Source organism: Camelus ferus, chromosome 3 (assembly GCF_009834535.1).
Source record: "Camelus ferus isolate YT-003-E chromosome 3, BCGSAC_Cfer_1.0, whole genome shotgun sequence".
NCBI classification, from domain to species: Eukaryota; Metazoa; Chordata; class Mammalia; order Artiodactyla; family Camelidae; genus Camelus; species Camelus ferus.
In genome coordinates, this window is record NC_045698.1 from 44,006,969 (window position 1) to 44,024,302 (window position 17,334).

Here is a 17,334-nt window from a genome sequence, read left to right on the forward strand (position 1 = left end):
TAAAGAACTGCCTGAAAAGATTTGAGGTAAGAGTGCCCAACACTTGTAATGACAGTACCCTGTGCTCACAAAAAGTGAGTAAAAATGCCCTTATCCACCAGCATGTGTGGAAAAATCTCATTATTCACAGACATCAGGTAGAGTACCCAGAAGAGTCTTGCCTCAGTAATGGGGAAGAATTAGCCATAGATTAAAGATGGCTACAGTCCACTGGAATTGATTATTTGTCTAGTGGTATGCTCCCTAAAGTTCAAATAAAATTGTACCACTCACTGCTCTCAGAATAAAGTCCTTTGCATGACATCAGTAGTCCTGCCTGTTACACAGCCTTTCCAAGTGACGTTCTGGCCACTCTCAGGTCTGATGGAAGGGAGTGGGGCGCTCTTCCTATCCTCACATCTAACAAGCCCCACCAGGGCCAGTATTAATTGAGGGGGTCTGATTCAAGGCAGTGGAGTGAGGTCTGGGGGAGGGACTTGGGAAATACGCTTCTAGGCACAAGGCCAAGATTTAGGCTCTCAAACAGGCTCCACTCCAGCCCTGTTGGGTAGAAGTAGAGGGGTCATGGGAAGCAGAAGTAGACACTGAACTATGGCTAGATATATTAGGTTTCTATTGCTCTGACTGCAAACTTACCATTTAAAACAATACGCATATATTATGTCACAGTTTCTCTGGGTATGGAATCCAGGCACAGCTTGGCTGGGACCTCTGCTCAGGGTCCCACAGGCTACAGTCAATACAGCAGGTCTGCAGTCTCATCTGGAGCTTGGGGTCCTCTTCCAGCCTCATTCAGGTTGTTAGCAGACATAAACAATTTTATTTGAACTTTAGAAAGATCACTCTGCTGTATGTAAAACAAATGGATAGCAGTAGCAGGGATAAGAAGGTTAGTTAGTGACATGGTTAGAAGGTTGTTGTAAAGTCCAGAACAGAGATGACTTTGGCACCAGCCAAGGTACTGGAAATGGAAGTTTAGAGAAGGGAATAGATATATAAGACATACTTAGGAAGTGCTAGGTTAATAAGATGCAGACAGGGGTAAGGAGGCAATTAGGAAGGCAAAATTAAAGGTGACTTCCAAATTCTGACTGGAGTTGGAGGATAGGTAGTGAAGCCACTAACTGAAATCAGAAATAATAAATTTTGTCTTGCACTTCCTTAGTTTGGAGCAATCAGAAATGCCCACCTGGTACTCAGAAAAAGTAATGGGAGAGAAAGAAAGATTTAGAGGCTGTCAGTTTAGTCCTGTCACCATGGTAACTGGATACAAGGAGATAGTCCTTATCATGCCTTATCTGAACTCTGAACTTTCCTATAATTTGATATTTAAAATTTATACCACATGCTTTAATAACAACGTATTCATTCCCATATTGTCATGTGTAGTATTTAGTCTCATTTCCAAAACTGTTGGAAACTCCTTGATGGAAGAATCTTTTATATCCACTCTGATGTACTGGGTATGCAATAGATACTCAACACCGTAGAAAGGACTGTTTGTTCCCCTACAGTGAATTTTACGTTTCATCCGCACATGAAGAGAGTCAGAGAGAAAGAGAGAGAAAAAGAGGTCAAGAGATCAGACATATGGCACGTTTGGGTCATAGGGTCAGACATAGGGTCCGTTAAGCCATGGTAAAGATGACTTTGGTGTTTACTGGGGGAGAGAGTATAAAAAGAAAGTGATAAATGCCTTGAAGAGAGGTGCAGGAGCAAGCGCTTTGGGCATTCACAGGAAGCCCCCTGCTGACTTGCAGCATACTCAGCTTTGAAAACAAAAGATTTGTTATGTACATATTAAAGCACTCAACATTTGAGTTCAATAAATATTTGTGGATGATGAATAAATTATGCATGTGCTGTTCAGATGGTGACTTAGTATCATACAAATTGCAGTATTTCACATTAGTAACATTTCCAGGCATGAACGTACATTCATTGAAAAACTGACAGCAGCCAGACTGTCAAAAAGTGAACCCTTAATTGGCTGCTTGGCCCCAAAGGAGGTTGTTACAAAGCTGCTCTTGGGTTTGAGAAAAAGTAGTTAAGATGTCTTCTGACTGGCAAATCCTGGATGGCACTTCTTTAATTGATTGAGGTATTATCAGCACCGTATGCTAGAGCATTAGCCAGCTCCTGCTGCCGACAGTCAGACTTGCCTACCCTTTGCCAAAAATCCCATCTGCTCCCTATCCCCAGTTTCTTTTCATCCCAATAGCATGTTTCATTATCTTTAAGAACAAAGGCAAAAACGTTTCTACTTTAATCACTATATTCATGGTTTAAAGATGAACTGGATTTAACCGATTACATTTTCAAGTATTATTTATTGATACATCAGGCAACCATACAGACGTCAGGGTACAGGACATCAGCTTTTCCTCCTCAGTAGTTTTGGAAACATTCTTCTCCTGTGTTAAGAAAATGTTACACAGCTGTACATAAGCTTCCATTTTTTAATACCATTATTTGTGCTACAGCTGTGGAAATAATAAGCTAAGAATTTCATTTATCAAGCATTTATTATAAAATTCATTGGCAAAAGCCAATTTGTATTGAAATATTTAAAAAGAGGGAAAGATTCCACTGGATTAGTACGTTAGGAAAAGAAAAGTGTTTATTTGTTTGTAGTTAATTGTTCCTACACATCTTTTTATTTTGGTCGGTAACAAGAAAGAAAAATCTATTAAATTTTTAGAAAAAAGAAGTCTTCTATAACAATAAGAAATAATATGGAGATTACTTAATTCTAGACAATTTCAAAAAGCCTGTATTGTCTAATTTGCATTAAACTCTGCGAAATATAAAAGAGACAGGGTACAAATTAGAATACTGACTTTTGAATTGGTTGTTTTCAGACAAAAATGGGAACCTTGATGTCACTGAGCATTACAAAATTCTTTTGGTGTTTATGGTGGTACTATGTGTAAAAGCAAAAAACTAGTAGCAACACAAATAGCAATAATATGAGAACAGTTAATTAAATAAACCAGCTACTTGGTCTACTGTATAAATTATAATGATGACAATTAGGAAGATAAGAAAGCAACATAGAAAAATAGGAAGGCAACACAGACAAACATCATGTTAAGTGGAAAAGACAGTTTATAAAATTATATATACCCCATGATGGCCACTACAGAAATGTCATATAAAGACTGGAGCGATAGCTTTATAGAAAGTTCTTGCCCTATTATCAAAACTTTTTTGTAATTGTTATGTGGGCTTTCTAAATTTTAAGGGGGAAATGTGATCTTGGGTCAGTCTAACAAATATATTAGCAAATACTTGGCCACTAGCAACTAGCAGAGAAGTTGAAAGCAGGCATCATAGACCCAAACGCTGATGCAGGAGACCTCATCTGTGGGCTCCCACCACCCCCAACAATGAGCTGCCTGTGAACAGAAACTGCTCCGGGAAAGTTCTGGGGTTCACTTAAGAAATTTTAGCAACATGGGAACAAAAGACCTGAGAATAACCCCATAAGGGGAGAGGAAAGACAGCTTCATTTTGCCTGTATCATCCCATCCCCTGGGCCGACACAGCTCAGCACCAAGGGGGACTTTCCCAGCTGGAAAGAGTCTCTCTCACCCAGAAAGGAAGAGCGAGGTGAGCAACCAGCTTCCCCAGTCTTTCTGGGCACTGCACAAAGGTCCCACTTCAGTTACACTTCACCCAGAAGGGCAAAGCTGAGACACAGAGACACCCAGAAACAAGGAAGAAAAGCAGGGGCGACAGGAGCAGCCTACAGAGTGGGAGCAGCTGTAGTTCCCAGTGACCTGCTCTGCAGATAAGTGAGCATATTTTACCACTGAAGAGACCAATAGCCAGTGCGTCTCCAGGGACACCCTGCAGATTTTACTTTCACCCCACAGGTATTTGCATTTGCTGACACCAACTGCCTGAGAGCTTCTTCTCTCCAAATTCCCTTCCCCTGCCAGCCTAGAAACTGCACTGGCAGCCAGCTCAGGACCGTGTGATTTTGCAAGTGCAGTACACAAGCATGGACCCCTGTGGCTGACCCCTACTACCGTGTGCCTGCTGGAGCCTAGCCACTCCGGTTTTGCACTTGGGTGCCAGCTGACCTGACATCCAGTCTCCACTGCAGTGAGCAGGCGCAGAGAAAGACTGCAGACAGGAGACAGAAGGCCAACAACCAGGGCCCAGGCACGTGCTTGTGGGCCTGGATCAGGCCCTGTCTTTTGTCACTGGCCTGTACCAACATGTTCACCCCTCCAACTGTGTACCTGCATGCGTTTGACCTAATCCCTGTCACTGGCTTCCACAGCACAGGGGATATTGTGCAGCCACGGGAGAACACATTGACAGCCAGATCCCCTGCATCTGTCAGTGAGCCCAAAGTTGGCCCTGGCCCAGCCTGCCCTGTCCTTCACAGTTATGTGTGTGTCTGCAACTGGCCCTTGCCACTACATAGGCACCGGCAGCTGACCCCTGCAGCTGACTTTGTACATACCACAAGCTTTGGTCATCACCACTGCCTGGGCTGATCCCTAGCCACTGGACCTGGAAGTATTGCTGAGGACACCAACAACCCTTGCAGACCCACCAGAGTGCCCACCACAGGACCACAGAACTGCTGTGGACACAGTGCATGAAGTGAAAAGACAGCACATCCCTTACCTCCACCCTAGACTCAGTGTCACCACACATACCTGGACCTTGTGCCCGGTACAGCTAGGCCCAGGATGACAACATGCTCCAGCATGCCTCCCCACCCTCCCCATAGGTAAATATCTTCTCTTATCCAGGTCAGTCTGTAGTCTAGAAGAGGTAACTTCTTCAAATGCACAGACAACTGTGCAAGGCTGCAGCGACCACAAAGAATCAGGGAAATAGGAGTCTACCAAAGGAATACAGTATACCTCCAGTAACTGGCCAAGGAAATGGTGTTTCAAGAATTGCCTGACAAGAATTTAAAACAATTGTTCTCAAGATGCTCAGAAAACTATAAGAGAACACAGATAAAAAATTTAACAGTATCAGGAAAACAGCATGAGAACCAAATGAGAAGTTCAACAAAGAGATAGAACATAAAGTAGAACCAGACAGGCTTTTTTTTTCTTTTAGAGTTGGTTGTTATTTTTTTTGTGAACAGACATTTTTGAGCTGAAGAATTCAATGACTGAACTGAAGAATTCAGTAGAGAGCTTCAATAGCAGTCATGGCTAATCAGAAGAAAGAATGAGTGAACTAGGAAACAGATCAATTCAAACTATTCAGTCAGAGGAGCAAACAAAAAAGAATAAAAAGGAATGAAGAAAGCCAATGAACTTGTGGGATGATACCTTCACGAGAAACAATGTACATGTTATTGGCGTTTCAGTAGGAGAAGAGAGGGAAAAGGGGGTAGAAAGCTTATTTACAGCTGCACAAAGCTGGGAAGAGATTTGGACACCCAAGTTTATGAAGCTAATACATCACCCCATAATTTCAATCCACTGACCTCCAGGACACATTACACCAAAGCTGTCTAAAATCAAAGGCAAAGAGAGAATTTTAAAAACAGCAAGAGAAAAAATTCTCCCATACAAAGGACTCCCCATATGGCTATCAGTGAATTTCTCACCAGAGACTTTGCAGATCAAAAGAGAGCGAGATGATATATTCAAGCTGCCAAAAGAAAAAAAACCACCATCCAAGAATACTTTACCCAGTAAGGTTGTCCTCCCAGAAATAGGAGGAAAAGGAGAGAGAATTTCCAAAACAAACAAAAGCTGAAGGAACTCATTACCACTAAACCTGCATTACAAGAAAAGCCAAAAGGAGTTCTTCAAGTTGAAATGAAAGGATGCTAACTAGTAACATGAAAATACATGAATATATACAGGCATACCTCATTTTATTTCACTTTACGGATACTGCATTTTTTACAATTGAAGGTTTATGGCAACCCCGTATCAATCAAGACTATTGGTACCATTTTCCCAACAGCATTTGCTCACTTCATGTCTCTGTGTCACATTTTGGTAATTCTTACAATATTTCAAACTCTTTCATTATTATTATATCTGTTTTGGTGATCTGTGATCAGTGATCTTTAATACTACCATTGTAATTGTTCTGGGCCACCACAAACTGTGCCCATATAAGACAGTTAATTGATAAGTGTTTTGTGTATTCTGATTGCTCCACAGGCTGGCTTTTCCCCCATCTCTCCCCCTTTCCTCAGGTCTCCCTATTCTCTGAAACACAGCAATGTCAAAATTAGGCCAACTAGTGACCCTCCAGTGGCCTAAGTGTCCAAACGAGAGGAAGAGTTGCACATCTCTCACTTTAAATCAAAAGTTAGAAATAATTAAGCTTGGTGAGAAAGGCATGTTCAAAGCTGAGACAGGCCAAAGACCTCACAGGCTTCTTGCATCAAACAGCCAAGTTGTGAATGCAAAGGAACAGTTATTGAAGGATATTAGAAGTGCCATTCCAATGAATACGCAAATGATAAGAAAGTGAAACAGCCTTGATGATATGGGAAAAGTTTCAGTTATCTGGATAGATCAAATCATCATAACACTCTGTTAAGTCAAAACCTAATCCATAGCAAGGTCCTAACGCTCTCCACTTCTGTGAAGGTTGAGAGAGGTGAAGAAGTTGTTGAAGGAAAGTGTGAAGCTAGCAGAGGTTGGTTCACAGGGTTTATGAGGAAAGAAGCTGTCTTCAGAACATAAAAGTACAAGATGAAGCAACAAGTGCTGATGTAGAAGCTGCAGCACGTTATCCAGAAGCTCTAGCGAAGGTAATTCATGAAGGTGGCTACACTAAACAACAGATTTTCAATGCAGATGAAATAGCCTTATGTTGAAAGAAGATGCTACCTAGGACTTGCATAGCTAGAGAGAAGTCAATGCCCAACTTCAAAGCTTCAAGGACAGGCTGACTCTCTTGTAAGGGGCTAATGCTAAGTTGAAGCCAATGCTCATTTGCCATCTGAAAATTCTAAGGCCATTAAAAATCTTGCTAGATCAGTTCTGCCTTGCTCTCTAAATGGAGCAATGCCTGGATGACAGCACATTTGCTGATAATGTGGTTTACTGAATATTTTAAGCCCACTATTGAGAACTACTGCTCAGAAAAAAAGATTCCTTTTCAAAATATGACTGCTCCTTGCCAATGAACTTGGTTACCCATGAGCTCTGATGGAATTGTACAATGAGATTAATGTTGTTTCATTCCTACTAACATAACATCTATTCTGCAGCCCAAGGATCAAGGGGTATTTCAACTTTCAAGTCTTATTATTTAAGAAATACATTTTGTAAGATTATAGATGACATAGATAGTGATTTCTCTGATGGATCTGGGAAAAGTCAACTGAAAATCTTCTAGAAAAATTCGCTGTTCTAGATGCCATTGAGAAATGTATGATTCACGGGAAGAGGTCAAAATATCATGATTAACAGAAGTTTGGAAGAAGTTGATTCTAACCCTCATCGATGACTTTGAGGGTTTCAAGACTTCAGTGATGGAAGTAACTGTAGATGTGGTGGAAATAACAAGAGAACTAGAATTAGAAGTGGAGCCAGAAGATGTGACTAAATTGCTGCAATCTCATGACAGAACTTTAATGAATGAGGAGTTGCTTCTTATAGATGAGCAAAGAAAGTGGCTTCTTGAGATGGAAACTACTCCTGTGTGCAGATTACTGAAATGACAACAAAGGATTTAGACTATTACATAAACTCAGTTGATAAAGCAGCAGCAGGGTTCGAGAGGATTGGCTCCAATTTTGAAAGAAGTTCTACTGTGGGTAAAATGCTACCCAACAGCATTGCATGCTACACAGAAATCATTCATGAAAGAGTCAATTGATGTGGCAAACCTCACTGTTATTTTAAGAAATTGCCACAGCCACCCCAACCCCAAGCAATAATCACCCTGATTAATCAGCAACCATCAACATTGAGGGAAGACCCTCCACCAGCAAAAAGATTATAACTCACTGAGGGCTCAGATGATGGTATAGTGTTATTGCACACTTGACAGACTGTAGTATAATATAAACATAACTTTTATATGGACTGGGAAACCAAAAAATTAATATGACTAGCTTTCTTGGGATATTTGTTTTATCGCAGTTGTCTGGCACTGAACCCATAATATCTCCAGTGTGTGCCTGTACAACACATAAGTAAAGGTAAGCAGATGGTCAGATTCAGAATCTGCTAATGGTGCAATATGGTCATATGTTAACTACTTAACTCTAGTATAAAGGTTAAAGAACAAAAGCCTTGAAAATGGTTACAACTATAAGAATTTGTTAATGGTTATACTATATAAATAGTAGTAAACTGTGATTCAAAACCATTAAAGTGGGAGAGTTAAAGAGTAGAGTTTTGTATTCTATCAAAGTTAAGCTGTCAGAGTAAAATAAAATAGTGTATCAAAAGATGGTTTACATAAGCCTCACAGTGATGCAAATACTACAGTATTCACAAATATAAAGAGAAGAGAATCAAAGCATATCACTGAAAAATAATCAATTTAGAAAGGAAGGCAGAGAGAGAGGAAGAAAGGAATAAGGGAATTACAAACCAGTCCAAAAACAATAAGGTGACATTAAGAAATCCTTACCAGGCGGAGGGTATAGCTCTGTGGTAGAGTGTGTACCTAGCATGCACGAGGTGCTAGGTTCAATCCCCAGTACCACCATTAAAACAAACAAACAAACAAACCTAATTACCTCCTCCCTCCAAAAAAATTTTTATAAAAAGTCCTTACCTGTCAAGAATTACCTTAAATGAAAATGGTTTGAATTCTCCAATCCAAAGACAATCAGTGGTTGAATAGGTGAGAAAACACGATCCAACTATACACAAGAGGCTCATTTCAGCTTTAAAGATACACATAGGCTCAAAGTGAAGGGCTGGAAAATGAGATTCCATGCAAGTGGGAACTAAAAGAGAGCAAAAGTAGCTATACGTATATCAGACAAAATAGACATTAAGCCAAAAATGGTAACAAGAGCAAAGAAGGTCATTATATAATAATGGAGTAAATTCATCAAGAAGATATAACATCATAGATACATATGCACCAATGACAGAGCACCTAAATATATAAAACAAATACTAACAGATTTGAAGGGAGAAATAGACCACAATACAATAACAGTAAGGGACTTCAATACCCTACTTATAACAATGGATAGATCATCTAGATAGAAAATCAACAAAGAAGCATTAAACTCGAACCATACTTGAGAGAGAGTGGACCTAGCAGATGCATAAAGAACATACCATTATACAGCAGCAGAATACATTCTTCTCAAGTGCACATGAAACATTTTCCAGGATGATCATATGGCAGGTCCCAAAATATTTCGTAGCAAATTTAATGTTGAAATCATACCAAATGTCTTTTCTGACCACAAAGTTCTGAAGCTAAAAGTCAGTAACAGGAGGAAACCTGGGAAACTCACAAATGTGTGGATATTAAATAACACACTCCTGAACAACTAATGAGACAGGAAGAAATCAAAAGGGAAATTAAGAAAAAGAAGTAAAAACAACATACAAAGCCTATGGGATACAGCAAAAGCAGTTCCAAGAGTGAAGTTTATAGTGATAAATACTACATGAAGAAAAAATAAAAATGTCAGATAAGCAGCCTAACGTTACACCTAAGGGGATTAGAAACAAAGAACAAACTAAGCTAAGGTTAGCAGAAAGAAGGAAATAACATAGATCTGAGCAGAAATAAGTGAAATAGAGACCAGAAAAACAACAGAAAAAAATCATTGAAACCATGGGCTGTTTTTTCCCAGAGTGTAAACATATGGATGGACCTTGAGGGCATTGTGCTAAGGGAACCCTTGTGTACTGTTGATGGTAATGTAAGTTGGCACAACCACTGTAGAAAATAGTATGGAACCTGCTTAAGAAGTTAAAAATAGAACTACCCTATGATCCAGCAGTCCCACTTCTGAGTATATACCAAAAAGAAATGAAATCAGGATCTTGAACAGTATCTGCACTCCCATGTTCATTGCAGGATTATTCACAATAGGCAAGTTATGGAAATAACCTGTGTCTCTTAATGGATGAAGGATAAAGATGTGAGATGCGTGTGTGTATGTGTGTGCTATATACATAAATTCAGCCATGAGAAAGAAGGAAAGCTTGCCATTTGTGACAATATGGGTGAAACTTGAGGGCATTGTGCTGAGAGAAATAAGTCAGACAAAGACAAACACTCTATGATATCACTTACATACATGTGGAATCTAAAAGGCTGAACACAGAAACAGAAAGTAGAATGGTGATTACTGGGGGCTGAGGGGGTGGGGGAAACGGAGAGATGTTGGTGAAAGGGTACAGACTTCCAGTTATAAGACGAATAAGTTGTGGGTGTCTAATGTACTGCATGGTGATTATAATTAACAAAACTGTATTATACACTTGAAAGTTGCCAAGTTTTTTTTTGTATTCTAAGTTCAAATATATTTTTAATAATATAAAAAGTAATCTTTGAAAATCAGAATACTTATTAGGAAAGAACACAATAACTTAAGTATTAAATATCTGTATGAAATAACTGTTGCAGAATGTGACGAAAGTTTACACTTAGAACATGGGGTTATTTTAAAAAACAGAAACAAACAAAAAAAAACAACACAAACAGAAAAAAAAAAACACATAATAAAGGGAGTAAATCTTAAATGTTCTCACCACAAAACGGAATGGTAATTATGTGATGTTATGGAGGTGTTAGCTAACACTATGAGTGATAATCATTTTGCAATATATGTGTATCAAATTAACACCTTGTACATTTAAATGTACACAATGTTTTATGTCAACTATATCTCAATAAAGCTGGAAAAAATAAAAGCACATGTTGTATATAATTCAAAACCAAATATGATATTTAAGGCAGTTCTTTTGAAAAGGACTGAAATATTTCTATAAATATGGTTTCAAATTTACTGTGCAAGAAAGATATTTTCCATACAAAATGGTTTCTCTTCATTTCTCCAATGTTCTTACCTTTATTTCTAAGTTAATAAATATATTCATTTTCAAATTTAACTTGATCATCTTGAATGTTTGCACAACCACCCTCTGTGACTCATAAGATCATATTACTATGGTCTAATTATAAGCCTGAGGGGGCTCTGCCATATGTCATTGGAAAGTTGTTTTTCCCTAGATTTTCACCAGTTCCTATCTGACCTGATTGTTTGTAGTAAACCTGTTCGTGAGGTTGTTTCTAAATTGAAAAAAAAGTAATTTAGTTTGACTTAATTGTGCTTCATGAGATTCTAGAACACAGCTCAATACTAAACTGAATTAAGAAGTCTCAGGTTGGAGCTAGAGAAATAGCTCAGTGGTAGAGCACATGCTTAACATGCATGAGGTCCTGGGTTCAACCCCCAGGATCTCCATTAGAAAAATAAAATAGATAAATTAAAAAAAAAGAAAAGAAATCTCAGGTGGGATATGTGTATGTTAAATCAAAATGCGGCCCTGTGCCATCTCTGACAGCGATCAGCATGAGTGCATGAGGGCCATGACCGTCACAGCTGTCTACAGTACAAGCACTCTTATTTTCATTTTTATATTGTCAATTTAATAATCCATTAATGAGTGAAAAAGCATTTCTGCATTTCTTTACTTTTGTTCACTTTGATAGATGACTTTTCAAGTGTAATAAATTTCTTGTTAGCAAAATATCTTTAGACAATCTCACTGAACTAATAAATGGTGAGTCCCTTAAGATCAGACTTATTCCTTTTTTGTGTCTTGCTGACACCAAGCATGCTAGTAGTGTCCTATATGAAAGGATGAGAGAATACTGCTAAATTGAACTGTGTCTTTGAGGAAGGACTGTCTCCTTGAAAGTATTTTATTGCTTAGGCCAGCACTGTCCAGTAGGACTTACTGAAGTGACGGGCATGTTTTACAGCTATGCTGTGCAATATGGTAGCCAGTAGCCACAAGTTGCTATTGAACATTGAAATATGGCTAGGATAAGTGATGAGCTGAATTTTTATTGTATTTAATTTTAGTTTACTTAAATTTAGTTTGACTTGGGGGGGGCAGGTAATTAGGTTTGTTTATTTACTTATTTATTTATTGAACAGAGGTACTAGGGATTGAACCCAGGGCCTCATGCATGCTAAGCATGCACTCTACCATCAAGCTATACCCTCCCACTGGGTACCCTCCCCACCTCATATAAATTTAAATAGCTACATGTGGCTAGTGGTAACTGTATTGGATAGCACAGGTCTAGATGCACAAAAACTTACTTGTGCTGAGGAACAGCAGTGTTCTTTCAAATGCTGAGCCAGACTGGCCAAGTTCCTTGGGTTCCTATTGCTCCATTTTTGAAACAGATGCTGGGGATTTAGCTTGTTTTCCTCTCCTATTTAAATTGGTCTCTACCCAATTCATCCATTCAATCAATCAATATTTACTTATCATTAATTATGTGCTCTGCACTCTGCTAGATGCTAAGGGGTTAAAAATGAGCAAGATAGGTCCCTGCCCACAAGCAACTTACAGTCTAGTAGGGGAGGAAAAGCTAGAAAATCAATCAATGTGATAGAGGTAGCACAGGGCCCAGTGGGACCACAAAGGAAGGGATTGTGGATAATCCCCGGAGGAGATAGGAAAGGCTTCACAGAGGGTGCTGTCAGCCATGAAAAGTGAGCAGGCATTTCCAGGTGAGCAAATGAAGGAGGGCATTTGTTACGGGCTAAATTATCTGCCTGCTAAATTCATATGTTGGAGTCCTAACCTAGTACCTCAGAATGTGACCTTATTTGGAAATAGGGTCACTGTAGATGTGATTAACATGAGGTTACACTGGAGGATGGGCCCCTGTTCCAATATGACTCGTATTCTCATAAAAAGGAAAAATTTGGGCATGCAGACACACACAGGAATATAATGTAAATATTCGAGTTATGCTGCCAAAAGCTGAGGACCTACCGGAATCTAGAAGTGAGACCTGTAACAGATCCTTCCCTAGTGCCTTCAGAGGGAGTTTGGCCCTTCTGTCACCTTAATCTTGGACTTCTAACTTCTAGAACTGTGAGATGATACATTTTTGTTGTTTAAGCCATCTAGTTTGTGGTATAGTAGTTCCCCTCATCCATGGGGTATACGGTCCAAGGCCTCTAGGGGACACCTGAAACCAAGGACAGTACTGAACCCTACCTGTACTGTGTCTTCCCCCTGTATATACATACCTTTGATTAAGTTTAATTTACAATTAGGCATAATAGGAGAATATGCAAATTGCCAGCATCACTACTCTTGCACTTTGGGGCTATTATTAATTAAAATAAATGTTACTTGAACACAAGCACTGCAAAACTGTGATAGTTGATCTGATAACCGAGGTTGTTCCTAAGTGACTAATTGAGTGGGATACGCTGGACGAAGGGCTGATTCACGTCCTGGGCGGGATGAAGCAGGATGGTGTGAAATTCCATTATGTTACTCAGAACAGTGTGTAACTTAAAACTTATTAGTTCATTTCTGGAAATTTCCATTTAATAGTTTCAGACCACAGTTGACTGAGGATCACTGAAACTGTGGAAAGCGAAATCTCAGATAAGGGGGCACTTCTGTGCCCTATCAAACTAATGCAGCATTTCTGATCAAGGAAGCAGTAACGTGAAAGCAAGGCAAATAGGCTGTGGAGGATATTTATTAAATTTCTGTTTTGTGATTACCTAACCTAGGAATTTTAGAAGGAAAAAAAATAAAGCAAGCTGCAGCCTGAGTACAATTTCTTTTATAAATGTTTTTCTGCTCTTGGGGAAAAAAAAGCTAAGGCTGTAATAATGTTTGGGGGTGAAACTGGGAGTATGTTTCTGCTATAGTGTATCATGAATCAAAAAATAAATGTTTAATAGGACAAGACACTGTAAACCTCCTAGAAGAAAACATAGGCAAACATTTTCTGACATAAATCTTAGCAATGTTCTCCTAGGGTAATCTACTCAGGCACTAGAAATAAAAGCCAAAGTAAGCAAATGGGACCTAATCAAATTTAAAAGCTTTTGCACAGCAAAGGAAATCATAAGCAAAACAAAAAGACAACCTAAGGAATGAGAAAAAATATTTTCCAATGATGTGACTGACAAGAGTTTAATTTCCAGAATATTTAAACAGCTCATACAACTTATAACAAACAAACAAATGACCCAATCCAAAAATGGGCAGAAAATCTAAACAAGCAGTTCTCCAATGAAGACTTACAAATGGCCAACAGGCACATGAAAAAATGCTCAGTATTCCTAATTATCAGAGAAATGCAAATCAAAACTACAATGAGGTATCACCTCACACCAGTCAGAATGGCCCCCTCATTCAAAACTTCACAAATGATAAATGCTAGAGAGGCTGTGGAGAAAAGGGAACCCTCCTATGCTGTTGGGGGGAATGTAGTTTGGTGCAGCCATTCATTGTGAAAAACATTATGGAGAGTTGATTTACCTTATTGGTAACACTCTTGAGAGGATCTACGAATGTCTGCTGCTAAAGTTCTGAGTGCTGTCCTGGTTACTTTCCTTCCTAAAATTTTTTTCTGCTGTTCTTCCTGCAACTCCATTAAATACCTTGGTCATCTTCTCACATATTTTCTGTTTTATTTAGAGTAGCCAAAGTCTGTTCTAAATATGCTATAGTTATATCCCTTCTCAAGATTTGGTTGTACAATTATTTCTTTCACTTCATCACTACCTACACTTTTCTCTCTGGTTAAGCCAGCTAGAATAATTTTTTAGTAATAAAAAAAATTATGCCAATGATAGGGTTCCAGAGCTAGCCCACTAGAGACATCATGAACTGAGAGTTCTGGATACTGAAAGAAGAGGGTCATGTGGTTTAGCACAGGAAAAGACTAAGAGATTCTGCTTCATTTCTGGAAGAGTCCTATTTCAAAACATCCCATGCATGCACACAATACACACACACGTGCACTCATGCATGCATGCACAGTCCTCACTCCTTTTCTGACTCTTTCTCATGCAACTTATCAACCTGTCTTCCAGGGCTTTCTTGCTGTCTTAGGACTACAATCTGCACTCCTCCTTCAAAGATAGAGCTACTTATAGATTCTTCCTTACCTGAAATTACTTCTAATTTGTCAAAATTACTGTACTGTCAAAATTTCCTGTAAAATTCCGTAGAGTTGGTTTGCTGCAGCTCTTACGTGTCCCAAAAGCAAAACAAGATGACTGAACAAAGGCACAAGGCCTATTCTTGTAAGTACGGTCCACACTGTACTTGCTTTCCATTCCTACCACCACACTTCACAGCTCAACATTCTCTTCCTGTCACTGTGCTCTCTGGAACTGCTCTCTCCATATTCACCTCTGGCCTCTAAATTCCAACCACGCATAAACTTTTAATATATTTATTTCTCTCTTTATTTGTTGTTAATTTATTTGCAAGAACGTATCTTTTCTTGTTTTTGGTTTCTGGTTTGCTCTTGTGGGCCTGGGCTAATTGTGAGGAGCCCTTATTTCCTGCACTGCAACTTTGTCACTGCTTGTCTTATTGTTTTAGAAGATGTTGGGGCAGATGAGACCAAAAAGCCTCATGATGAAGAAGTATCTGCAAATTGGGGCCATGAAAATGATTATGATTATAGAAGTTGGACACAATATAATGCCATGGAGGCTGGAATTCTAAAATACATCTCAGAGGGCCGGGGGGAGCAGTCTGATATTGGTCAGAGTAATGGAGTAATAAGGACAGGCCAAAGTGTAGGAATTTTTACTGAGAGACTCATTGAGGAATCAGTGGAGGTGATAATGAAACTGTGACCTTTGCTTCTCTAAACTGGTTCATGGAGCTTTTGTCTCAGTAGTTACATTGTATCTACCAATGGGCACATTTTATTCCTAATTTTGTCATTTTTGCAGAATTTGACACTTTGATCATTCTTTCCTCCCTACTCTTCATTTTTTGGGTCACCAGCAGCAGCATCACCTGAGAACTTGTTAGAAATTTATATTTTCAGGCTTCCCCTCCAGATCTACTGAATCAGAAGCCCTGGGGATGGAGCCAGCACTCTGTTTTAACATTCCCTCTAGGTGATTTTGATGCACACGAAAGTCTGAGGACCAATGTTCTGAGTAGTAGGTAATCCCAGGGATTGGTGGTTTAGCTTGAGGAGGACCAGAAAGCACCTGTCATTATATCTAAAACCAAGTGTATGTTCATATATATTTTTCTGAGTGGATAGCTTTTATTCCTTTTATTCTTAAACGGGTTCCATGACTCCAAATTTGGGACTATTTCTTGCTTTCCATTACTACCACTACTTACCCTTTGATCCAGTCCCTTTGCCTTTATCTCCCTGTGGCAGTGATAATGATCATTCTAGGAATCTGACATAATCCCTCTCCTGCTCAAATGTCTTCAGTGGCTCCCAACAGCTTGTGATAAAGTAACCTCTTAGCAGGACAAATAGCTCCTTCCATCAAGGCTTATTCTTTCTTGTGTCTCTCTAATCATTTTCAGCCTTTGGTCTATCAGTAATAAATGTTGAATATTCTGGACCACACTTTGGCCCTCATACGTCCCTGCCTTTGTGTATTCTTCATATTCAGTCTGGAATGCCCTTCACTGTTCCTCCCTCCCTCCCTGCCTGGCTAATTCCTATTTGTTCAAGATTCAGGGCAAGCAACATCTCTTCTGGGAAGTGTTCCATTGGCACTAAGTTTAAGTGGCCCTCCTGTATGCTCCCAATTCTCCCTGTGCTTATTCCTCTAAAATATTTGGTCTTAGAATCCCTTTAGACCTTTAAAAATTATTGAGGACACTTTCAATACTGGGCACCAAAAAAAAAAAAAAATTACTGAGGACCCTAAGAGATTTATGGGATATCTATCCATATTTATTATATTAGAAATTAAATCTTTGAAATTTAATATTTGAAACCCATTTAAAATAATTACAAACCCATTATGTAATTATATAAATGATGCATTTCTTAGCCCCCTCCTGATGACTGGGGGTGATAAATGATGCATTTTTATGATACAGTGATATTTTCCAAAAAAGAATTTTGAGAAGAGTGGCATTGCTTTACATTTTTCAAAGCTCTTTGATGTCTGGCTTAATAGAAGACAGCTGAATTTCCATAGCTATTTGTGCTTTCAATCTGTTGTGATATGTTTTGGTTGAAACATATAAAGAAAATCTGGTCTCACACAGATAAGGAATTGGAAAAAAGGAAACTACTTTCATAGTCTTTCTAGATAATTCTAGATATTCTTGTTTGATACTACACCAAATTTGACATCTGATAGTTTCTTAGAGTGCAATTGCAATGTGGCCTGAGTCGGAA

At 39.0% G+C, this 17,334-nt stretch overlaps 1 long non-coding RNA gene across 1 annotated transcript; it reads right to left on the bottom strand.

The window, feature by feature from the left end:
- Positions 1-379: 379 nt before the first annotated feature.
- On the bottom strand, positions 380-10,699 carry LOC116661356. Its single transcript, XR_004317236.1, has 3 exons — positions 10,312-10,699; positions 9,466-9,467; positions 380-392 (listed from the first exon to the last, which is right to left on the bottom strand). It is a non-coding gene; the product is annotated as an uncharacterized LOC116661356 (long non-coding RNA).
- Between the last annotated feature and the right edge of the window lie 6,635 nt (positions 10,700-17,334).